Source organism: Miscanthus floridulus, chromosome 16 (genome assembly GCF_019320115.1).
Source record: "Miscanthus floridulus cultivar M001 chromosome 16, ASM1932011v1, whole genome shotgun sequence".
In the NCBI taxonomy this organism is placed as follows: domain Eukaryota; kingdom Viridiplantae; phylum Streptophyta; class Magnoliopsida; order Poales; family Poaceae; genus Miscanthus; species Miscanthus floridulus.
In genome coordinates, this window is record NC_089595.1 from 79,042,189 (window position 1) to 79,052,961 (window position 10,773).

At 44.5% G+C, this 10,773-nt stretch overlaps 1 pseudogene; it reads right to left on the reverse strand.

Moving 5' to 3' along the window:
• Nucleotides 1-4,144: 4,144 nt before the first annotated feature.
• LOC136510894 (uncharacterized) lies at nucleotides 4,145-6,934 on the reverse strand (annotated as a pseudogene).
• Nucleotides 6,935-10,773: the final 3,839 nt, after the last annotated feature.

Sequence of the window (10,773 nt, forward strand, 5' to 3'; positions counted from 1 at the left end):
TACTATGACTAACGTGTGTTTTGCAGAGGCAAATAAAGTTAGGTCATGGTAATGGAGATCGATTGGGCAATCGAGGTTGTCATGCCCCTACGATGGAAATCATTTCGGTTCTCAAAGGATTGGACGACAAGGTTAAGGATGACTAGTTCTAAGTGTCAAGTAGAGTTGGAAAGACACTTAGAGTAGTTTAGGACTTTGTTTTTCCTTTGGCCGTACTATTAAGGGGGGTATGGATGGGTAGCTTGACCTAGTTGAGTCTAGTGAGTTAGGTGTGGTGCACACTTGTTAAAACTAGCTCTAGGTAGCTCCTATGAATGCCTAAGATCCTTTGGAGCAAACTTCATTCATAAATGATCGAGAGTTGGAAGTGAATGGAGGGTCAAATACTGATCGGACGCTGGCTCCGGTGCGACCGGACGCTGGCCGTAGGGTCCAGTCAGTTCATTTGACTGAGGAGAACAAGTCTGGTGTGACCGGACGCTGGAAGGTCAATGTGACCGGACGCTGAGGGCCAGCGTCCGGTCGACTCCAGTAAGGGCCCAGACTTGAGAAAGTGTGACCGGACGCGTCCGGTCAGTGCTGACCGGACCCTGAGGGCTCAACGTCCGGTCGAGTCCAGTAAGCATCCAGTGAGGGTTTCATGCGATCGGACACGTCCGGTCAGTGGTGACCGGACCCTGCCAGCGTCTGGTCAACACAGTTTCACTGGTTCGCGGGTTGAACTGACCGAAGCGTCCGGTCAATACGATCGGAGCATCCGGTCATCCCGTAGAAGTTCATAACGGTTTGTTTTTCAGGCTGCCTTATAAATAGAAGCTCCACTCGTGTGTGGAGTTACTTTTGCTCATTCCAACAGCTGAGAAACACGTTTGTGAGTGCCAAGAAGAGCAAGGTCCTAGTGAGGTGTTTGTGATTTGAGAATCCAAGAGTGAAACCTCATTAGTGATTCAAGAGTAGACAAGTGTGCATCCATCTTCTCATTAGGCTTCGCGTGGTCAAGTGAGAGTTCATACTTATTACTCTTGGTGATTGCCATCACCTAGACGGCTTGGTGGTGATTGGGAGCTTGGTGATCACCCGGCGGAGCTTGTGGGTGACCCAACTCAAGTTGTGAGCGGCTTTAGGTGATTCGCCGTGATGGAGTCTCGAAGAATCAACCCGTAGAGAGCACTTGATCCTTGCGCGGATCAAGGGGGAGCTACACCCTTGCGCGGGTGCTCCAACGAGGACTAGTGGAGAGTGGCGACTCTCCGATACCTCGGCAAAACATCGCCGCATTCCTCTGTCCATTTACTTTGAGCATTTACTTTGAGTATTTACTTTGAGCAATTCAATACTTGTCTTTACATTCGTAGAATTGCTATGCTAAAGTAAGTTTGGAACATAGGTTGCAAGTCTTTTGTGCGTTAATTTGATAGAAACACTTTTCTAGGCACAAGGGGTTAATTGGGCTATCCGTAGGATTTGATTATTGCAAGAAAATTTAGAATTAGCCCAATTCACCCCCCTCTTGGGCATCTTGATCCTTTCACGCACTCTGGACAATTTTGGGTGTCAACAACAGTTACTTTAAAATGAAGGTTAAGAAGCTCTGATGGCATCCACTATATTAGGGCATATTTGGATTCTCATGTGTGAAATTTAGTTGTCTACCTATGGAGGAATCAAGGGTTGGAGGCGTCGGCTACTCGGGAGGAGAGCTTCGGCCAGCGTGTGGGACTCACCTAAGGCAGCGCCGTCGCCGGCGGAGGAGAAGAGGTGGGGCGCCTGTGAAGGTGGAGGGGAGGGAGCGGGTGCTAGTGGGAGAGAAGAGGAAGAAGGACATGTAGGAGGGTTCGCAACGGACTCCAACCGGCAGAGAAGACGATGGGGGTGCTGGCGGCAATGGAGATGGGCGCTATATATGAGGGTGGAGACAGGCATCGACCAAGGACAAGGGTTGAAGGGATCAGAGCACAGAGGGAGGTTGGAGTGGGAGGGGGTAGAGGGATAGGCTAGTGGGGAGTGGGACACATGCTAGAAACGGCAATTTGTGTGGGACAAGATTTGAACCATAGAACAATGTTTTTTACTGTTGCCATCCCAAATTATAAGCGTTTTGGTTTTTCTAGATACATATATTTTACTATACACTTAGGTATACACTATGCCTACATACATATAGTAAAATAGTGTATCTAGGAAAAACTAAAATGTCTTATAATTTGGAACAATGGGGTATTTAACTTTCAAGTAGAATTTTGCTTCTAATTTTTTATTAGTGATTTAATTTGTTAAATTTATATTAGTGATTTATTTTGTTAAAAAATAAAAAATAAATGGGGATGAAATTCAGATGTAGAGGAGAGCTGGAATCAGGGCGTCTTTCAGGGAATTGAGAAGCTCATAGTCCAGTAGCGTCAATCATCTAGATACAAGCACACAGAAAAATAAGTAAATTCATTTAACATCATTTAACAACTAACGTGCCTTTTACTGCTACCTTCCACTTCGAGCACATCAGTGATACATTCCAGAGTTGAACTAAAAAGGTAAACAATAAAAAGGAAAAAAAAATAAAGCATAGTGTAACTAAGAAAAATAGTGCACCCAATTCATGTGATGAAGACAGACACTGTTCAGAACAAATGAAACCAAAACAATGATGAAGGTCTGAACCAAATGATCTGGAACGCCAGTACATGACTGCACCATGTCACTCATCTACTTCATTTGCTGATACTTCAGTACCCATGTTGAAAAGATCTCGTGGTGTAACACTCACCACTACATTCCATCCTTTAGCTTTTGGGTCTTCAACATAAAAGACTTGATGCACTTGTGAAGAGAAGACAAAAGGCTCATGCTCTAATTTTTCTCCAGTGTGTATTCTTCGAGAAAAGTTCACAAGAGTGAATCTAAATTCATCTTTCCGTAAACCAGCACGATGATGGACATCATACCAGTCACATTTGAAAAGCACTACCATGATTATATATGAGTCTACCATAATAATTAACACCATCATCTGCAATGTTGACTACACCACTATTTTGTGTCAAGCGTGCAACCTCACGACTCATGGTGTGGAACCTGAAACCATTAATAATATAACCACTGTATCGCACACCACATTTGCTCGGTTTTTCAGCTAGTGCTCTGACCTTTTCAGTGATCCCTGGTTCATCATCAAGTAGAACCTGTACATAAGGAAATAATTACATCCATCCTATTGAACTTATGGTATAAACATCATTTTCTGCTGTACCTTCTGTTCCAACCAGTCATGAAAGCGTTCATTAATCAACTTCTCTACCATAAAAGGTGTTAAGCTAGTTGAGGGACTAAGTATGCTTTTCTCCTCATCCAAAAAAATTCTATAATAATAGAATCAACCGTATAGTATCATGTAATCAGTTCATGAAAAATAAAATAAACAAGAGATAGCTATAATGCACACCTGCGAAAAATTTCAAGTTCATCACAGTGGTGCAAGACGTATCGATGTGCTTGAACAAGAAGCTGATTGCTAAATTGGGCAACAATGCTAGCTTTTCCAATTGATTCCCCTGCACTATCAAATAGGTACATGTCTTTTATCTTGTCTGAAACTTCAGGGTTTCGGGATGGTCTAGTAAACCGTGTAGTTCCTTCAATGAATCTCGTACAGAAGGTCATGCATTCTTCATTTCGATATCCTTCAGCAATTGAACCTTCTAGGTGAGCTCTATTCTTCACAAGTGCCTTTAGCCAAACAAAATATCTAAATGCAATTAAGAGCACACATTAGTTCTCAATATAATTGAAGATGAACAATCAAAAGATGAACAAATACCTTTCTAGACGGTACATCCACCGGTAGTGCACAGGACCACCAAGTTTTGCTTCTTCTACCAAGTGCACCAACAAATGCACACTTATAGTAAAAAATGACGGAACAAAAGTTCTCTCCAGTTACAATGTGTCATCACGATATTGTCTTGAAGCTTGTCAAGCTCAGACACATCTGACACCTTGGAGCACATTTTTTTGAAGAAATTAGATAATTTTGTAATTATTTTCATGACATCTTTGCTTGGGTAACAAGATCAAAGAGCCACGGGAAGAATGTCATGTAGCAAAACGTGATTATCATGACTTTTCAATCCACTCAGCTTGCAGTCCTTCATGTTGACACACCTAAAAGGTTAGATGCATAGCCATCAGGGGTTCTAATGTTCTGGATTACTGAACAAAGAATCTCCTTTTTTTCTCTAGACATTGTAAAAGGTGCATCAGGTATAGTTTGATTTCCTTCATCATCTTCCACTGGATGAAGTTCTTGCCGACATCCAAGTTTCACTAGATCTAGGCGTGCATCAAGGCCATCCTTTGTTTTAGGATACAAATTCAATAAAGTCGCAATTAAATTCTCAGATACATTTTTCTCTATGTGCATGACATCTAGATTTTGTCTTAATTTATTATTTTCCCAATATGGTAGCTTGAAAAATACTGACCACTTTTTCACCCTATCTTCTGGTTTCTTCTCTTTCTTACCATCCTTCGATTTCTTCGTGCTTTCTCCTCTTTTACGCTTGCATTCCTGATGGTTTCCATCTTGTCTTTTGGTGTTTTTCTGTTTCTTTTCGCCTTTACTCTTTGCAATGCAGACCTTCTTCCCTAACACAAACTCTCTGCCTTCTACCAGTTTTAGAACAGAAGTGCCACTCATTGTTTCAGGTGCAAGTTCAGTCTCTCTGGAACCATCAAATTTGGTCTTTTCCTTTCGATATTTGTGATCATGTGGCAACCATCGACGATGACCCATATAGCACATCTTCCTACTTTTATTTAGGGAAAATGATTTTGTTGATGCACCACAAGAACGACATGCATATTTACCACCTGTGCTCCAACCATATAAGTAGGCCAATGCAGGAAAATCATTTAAAGTCCACAATAGTGCAGCTCGGAGAGGAAATTCTTTCTGTGTACAAGCGTCTTTTGTTTGCACTCCCTTCCACAACTCTAGGAGCTCATCGATCAATGGTTCCAAATATACATCAATATCATTCCCTGGAGAACTTGGTCCAGGAATGATCATTGACAAAATCAAAGATGTTTGATTCATGCAAATCTAAGGTGGTAAGTTATAAGGAATGAGCATCACAGGCCAAGTATTGTGTTTCGCACTACAGTTCTGACAAGGGTTAAATCCATCACTTGCAAGACCAAGGCGTACATTGCGAGCATCTGCTGCAAAATCAGGGTTTCTATCATTAAAATTTTCCCAAGCTTTACCATCAGCTGGATGTCGCAGTTTTCCGTCCTTTGTACGGCCCTCATCATGCCATCGCATGTCATTTGAAGTTTTGTTAGTGACAAATAACCTTTGGATCCTTGGAAAATAGCGCAATACTTTTGCTGGCTTCCTTTTCCTTTTGCGGTTAGCCAAAGAACCACTTTTCTCATCATCTTTCTAACGAGAGCTTTGACACACATGACAATACTCTTGTTTAGCTCTATCACCTCGAAAAAGCATGCAATCTTTAGGGCAAGCATGGATTTTCACATAGTTAAGACCTAAACCACGAATAATCTTTTTTACCTCATAATATGTCTTTGGTAGATTTGCCTCAGGTGGAAATGCATCAGATAGTACACCAAGTAGATTTGTAACAGACTCTTGTGTCCAACCATGTAAGCACGTCAGGTGATATATGTTAACTAAAAATGACAACTTACTAAATGTTTCGCAGATAGGGTACAACCTTGTGTGTGCATCCTTCAAGAAGCTTGCATACATATCTTGTTGTTTTCTAGCAGTATCATTTTGTACATGATTGACATCCTCAGGTACATTATGTTCCATATTTCCTCAATCAGACTGACCATCACCTAGTTCGGCTTCAGACATGCTTGATAGAGATTCATAGTTTGCTGGCATAGCAAATACAGCTTGTAGCATTCCTTGCATGTCATCCAATCTTCCATGTCCATCGACTGTTGCAGTCCTTAGGACACCCGGAGTAGGCAGATTCTCATTGTTATCTGGCAAATGAGCAAATGCAAATGATGGTGGGTCATACTCCTCTCCATGGTGATTCCATATTGTATAACCCTGAAGTACACCATCACACTTTAGGTGTGTCTCAACTGCATCACGATTTTGGGTTACTCTGTTTTCACAATTGTTGCAAGGACATGATATCTTGCTATCAAGTGGAAGGTCACGGAAAGCAAAAGACAAGAATTGGTCGACGCCATCTTTGTAAGTAGGGTCCCGTCTTGGTTTACTCATCCAACTTCGATCCATTCCCTTAGGATGATCTGCAATAGAGAACAAAACCAGTATTTAGTTAGTATGCCATATCGTAGTTCAAATGAATTTATCTCAATCGCTAGTCACATATGTCTATACTTTAGCATTTCACAAAAATTCTAGCACAACTGGCAATGAAGTTTTGAACCTAATGCCCTTATATGCATGGCATGCCTTATGCAATAAACTTTGCATTTAAACATGAGAATGGTAAGCAATCTAAACAGGACCAACTAGCACATATGTCAGGAATTATTTGCTACTGCATGGATGGTACGATTTATGGAACCTTGTGACTGCAATTAGCTGCCGAGGAACAGAGTGCCTGACGGAGCTGAAGGCGGAGGGTGTTCAGATGACCTAGGGGTCAGGGGTGCAACGGCCGGGCGTCAAGGACTTCGAGGTCGACAACTGTACAGGTGCCTGCGGCGTCGGACGACCGGAGAGCGGCGTGTCTACGGCCCCTGCGAGCAGCCTCAGCCGTCGAGCTGGGGTGCAGTGGCGGCGCCCCTGCCCCCTGCGATTCAGTCGCAGCCTTGGAGCAGGACTGCAGTGGCGGAACCCAGCCCGAGAGTAGGTCGTGGTCTGCGGCTCTTTTGTCGCTTGAACAGAACGGCACCACAGCAGCAGTCCGGCGAGCAGCGCCGTGCCGCCGTGTGCAGCAGATCCAAGCCGATGTGGGCAACGGGAGAAGGAACAGAACAGAGATAGGGATTTGATTTGAGTATTATTTTACTTGGTGCATATATACTTTATTTAACAAGGATATAATAAATATAAACGGTGTGAGAACAAATGTATATTTGCGGTTGTCTGGTAAAGTGGTTGGTTTTGTTTCATGGGATCTTGGGTTCAAAGCTTACGCAAGATTTTTTTAATATTTTGTAAGCCACTCATATATTTCATTGTAACATCCTCGGTGTTACATCGTAAATTATTTACAAAAACATGTCATGAGCATCATGTTTATGTGTTAATACGTGTGATAAAATATGTAGATCAATTTATGTAACTCGAAACGATCAACTAAAGGCAAAACAAAAGTTGATTCGACATGTTATATCACTTAGGGTTCAAAACCATTTTTTATTAAGCAAAAATGCTATAGAATATATATGTGTCATTTTAATAAAGTTGGAAGTATAAACTTTGTAGATGACAGAGAAATACTTGCGATCGAAAAATGATATTACTGGCTAATATTTTCACTAGCTTAGAAATCACAAATAAAAATCAAATTCAGCTCAAAAACTTAGAAATTTTCAAGTCTGCCAACAGTTAGACACTGTTATGTTTATCAATTTATTGTGAGAGATTGGGTTAAGGAGTGTTGTGGTGTTATAGCTCGATTTGGTCGTCTCATGTGCCGTCTTGAGCATGGTGAAGATGGTTTAGGTCCTAAAGCAATCGTTTGGTCGTGTTGAACGCTTTAAAATTCGTGTGTGTCACTGTCTCGGGTTGGTTGGTGCCGGGTGCACGGTCACCGCGCGGCCTTCTCACGCCGCGCACATGGCCACGTCCCGCGTAGTCAACCATGTCGCCGTGCTTGGCCGGTCGAGCCTCCTAGGCTTGGCCAAGGCCGGTCGCAGCGAGCCGCTGGCCCCGCGCCCTTCTACTCTGCCTCACGCTGCCGTCTTGGGTGCCGCCACGGCCGCGCTGCGCTGCCGTCGCGTTCGCACAGCCGACACTACTCGCGTCACGACGTTGTTGCTGCCGTCGCATCATCGTCATATCCACGCTGATCCGCTGCACCTCTACGCTGTTGCCGGTTCTGTGCGTGTCACCTCTGCTGTGCGCACGTGGGCGAGCCACCGTCGCCATACCATTTATGGCACTGCGGTGCGCGGGCCACGCCGGTCGGACGCGGGCACGCGTTGTATGTAGCACCGGCGCGTGGGTCTCCTGATCCCGCCGCTTGCGTCCCGCCAAGGCAAGGTTGAGCCGAGCCCACCTGCCTCGTCGTCTCTCTCTTTCTATCTTCTCTCTCTGTTTTTCGCTGCCGTCGAGTCGCATCACGGCGGGTCAGAGAGCGAGCACCTCTCATCAATTCCTCGTGCTCGCGTCTCCGCCTTCACGCCCCCTCTCCAGCTGACCCCACCCCACCTTGTGATGAGTACAGGCTCGATCTTCCGAGAGGTAGCCGGTAAGTTCGATTTGTGGAGATCTCGACGTTGGCGATCCGGCTTCAAATCAGACGCGATTCGAACCCTACAACCGTTACACCACTGCTCCGTTGGTTATCAACCAAGCACAACTTGATTGACCTCGCCAAGAAGGCTTTTCCTGTAAGCGAATCGAAGAGCACAAACAAGAAGGTAAAACACGCAATCTGAAATTGCAAATATGAATGACGCGAATATCAATAAAGGATTCAAGAACTCGGTTCCAAAGGACTAATCAACATAGTGGAGGAGATCAAGAACGGGGGCCCTGGATCACTGTAAAAGGATTTGTCACCACAGTTACAATGAACGATTCAGTTCCTCGATGGAAAACTAAACTCTAAACAAAACCCAATTGTGTAGCAGCGGCGGCGGCTGTGTTTATAGTCTAAGACTCGACCTAGGATTGGGGACGGCCAGGGGTTGGGCGCCCACAACTTGGGCTTAAGGCCCGACACGATACATGGCCAAGTTGACCCAAATAAGTGATGCAGCACCTTGCCGTGGTCACACAGAATGATCCACGAACCTTCTAGAGCTGGGACCAGATCCAAAACGACGGCGTCGTCGTCCCCTTTCCAACGCATCCAAGAACGGTCCGTTTCGATGTCGTATGAGAGAGTTATGACCGAAACAGTGACGACGTATCTGCTGAATCCGAGGGCGACGTAGCAGCTTAGTTGGGAACGAATCGCAACTTGGGGAAGACCATGGCGTCGATGTGTCCAGCGTGGCGATGTCCTCATCATCCTCCCCTTCTCGAATTGGAGTCATCCTCGACTCCATCTTGGCGATGTCCTCATCACCTTGACTCACGTCGCGCCGAGCTCCAATTTTGGAGCTTTGCCTACCGTCGTGCCGTTAAGGCCCGTCACCTCCCGCGTCGTGGCCAGCCTCCATCACTTCACTCCGCGCTAATTCCTCTGCACCACTAGCTCACCTTAGCTCCCTCTCCACCGTGCGCACGCTAGTGGGAGCGCTATCGCCTCCCCGTTGCCGCTGACACGGCCGTGTCTGTTGTGGCTTGTCACCGTGCTCGCCGCGTACACGTGGCCAGCACTGCTCAGGTAGTCGCCGATCGAACCACAACTTCAGTCTGGTTCGTGGTGTGCCCCTAGTGCTTATCCCCTATCTCTACCTTCATGTTAGTGTTGTGGCTCACCAAAATGTGGTTGCCGCTGTTCTAGGTCATTCGCCGCCAGGGAGAGCCTGCTCTGCTTCACCCCTGTTCGTGCCACAACCGCCCATCGCTTCGCGTCGAACCCTAGATGAGCACCGGTCTCGTAGATAGGTCAACTGGGGTCTCATGTGGTTGACGCAAGCACTAGTGCCACCACTCGCCATGCCGAAGCACGCAGGGAAGGCCGAGGGCCTTGCCGTTGTAAAGAGGAGAAAGATATGAGAGTTTCGTTGTAAAGTTGCTATCTGTAGAAATAGTAACATAGACTGCGAGTTGTTTTGCTCATAGTCCAGGGGTGTTTTTGCTAATGTACAAGCGCGCCTGTGGGCCACCGCGCGCTCGCCCGTGCGCGCGTTGCGTCGTGTGGGCCGCGTTGGTCCGAAATCAGTTTAGCTTTTTCATAAATAATGGAAATAGCTTTTCATTTATATTTCTGAGCTAATCTTTGGTAAATCATATAAAATCATGTAGGTATTCAAAAATTATGAAACTAATTTTGTTAAGTTTCTAAAATTATGCTCTATCTGTTAGTATATTTAGTTCATGTATATACTTGTCGATATCAGGAGCTATTAAATCATTTGAGAGTGCTTAATATTATTAGATTAATTATTATAGAATTTTTTATGGTAGATTGGTGATAGCAAAAACTCTAAAATTTTTATAGCAGCATCATGGTATTATTATGTATTCACTGTAATTTTTGTAGCTTTAGAATAAACTAAATATAAGGGTAGTTAAATGCTCTTTGTTTCAAATATATATTAAATCATTAGTAGAAATAGAGATATATCCTTCATTTGTAAAGCTAGGTGTTTGTTAGTTGAACCCAACACTTTGCTTAGTAATGATGATAGTTAGCTTACTGCCTTAGTCATTAGAGCTAGCTTAGTGGCTTAGTAGATGTATTCTTATTTTAAGAGTTGTTGTTGCCAAAATATTAAGTGTTGCATCATCATCGCATGCATGTAGAGAACGAGTTGGTGGAGATCGTGATCATCAGAGATCACGAGTTCGAGGAGGTGATCAAGGAGTACGAGGAGAAGATCCTCATGTAGGAGGAGGTCTCGGAGCTACCACTGACTGACTAAGCTGACACCGCGCCTGTCTAAGGCAAGCCCCGATGCATAACCCTTGTTTTGAATGAT